Source organism: Eulemur rufifrons, chromosome 3 (assembly GCF_041146395.1).
Source record: "Eulemur rufifrons isolate Redbay chromosome 3, OSU_ERuf_1, whole genome shotgun sequence".
NCBI lineage: Eukaryota > Metazoa > Chordata > Mammalia > Primates > Lemuridae > Eulemur > Eulemur rufifrons.
Window position 1 is genome coordinate 3,346,269 of NC_090985.1, and position 940 is coordinate 3,347,208.

Genomic DNA, 940 nt, shown 5'->3' on the forward strand with positions numbered 1-940 from the left:
CCAGCAGCAAGGCAGGTGGAATGAATCGGGGAAGGAGGAAGCAGGACCCCCACCCCAAGTCCAGACTTCAGAGAATCCTTTTAAGGACCTGCAAAGGCGGGAGAGGAGGGCTGATTCGCCGCAGGTTCTGCGTGTGCCCTGCCCGCCCCAGCAGCTGTGCGCGATCTCCGTCAGCTGCCGGGGCTCGGGGCTCCTGTGTCCTCGGCGCCCCGCATCTGCTCGGGGCGCCAATTTCCTGTTTGGTTCTCCAGTACACTTAATTTCTTTTTATCCTTAGCATCCAATTTAATGGGCGCAAATTTAATCCCATTTTATAACTGAAACAGTTGAGGCTCCGAAAGCAAAGACATTTGTCCTGGGAAAGTAGCAAAGCTGGGACTTTAACTCATTAGGCCACCGAGGGGGAGGGTGCTTGCGTTATTAAAGCCTCCCAGGGGTCCCCTTTTCCACACCCTGGGGTACTTCCCCCCACTTTGTCGGGCATAAACTCCGACGGTGAGGGTGGCCGGCCCTCCTCCGCCGCCCCGTGGGTCCCCGAGGGCGCCCCAGGGTAGGTGGGGAGGCAGAGTCATGCCCTGAGAGGAAAGCCAGGGAACTTCAGAGCGTTTCGCCCCTCCCGGGAGAGGCAAACACCGACACGTCTGTGTCTTTTACTAACAAGTGCCTTCAAGCCCGGCGGGGGCAGACACCTCCGCGCCGGCCGCCGGCGAGGTCTCCGCGGGCTGCGGGGGCCACGGCCTCGCCTCAGCTGCATTGATTTAGTGCGTTAGGGGCCGCCTGAGCAGGAGGCGTCTTCCCGGGCGGCGCGGCAGGCCCGCAGCCCTGGGCGACTCGGCGGCCCGGGAGGAGGGGCGGGGAGGCGGGCGGAGGGGCGCCCGGGGCGCAGGGGGCGGGCGTGCGGGCACACGCGGTGCGCGTCCGGGCGTCCGGGGAGACGCCC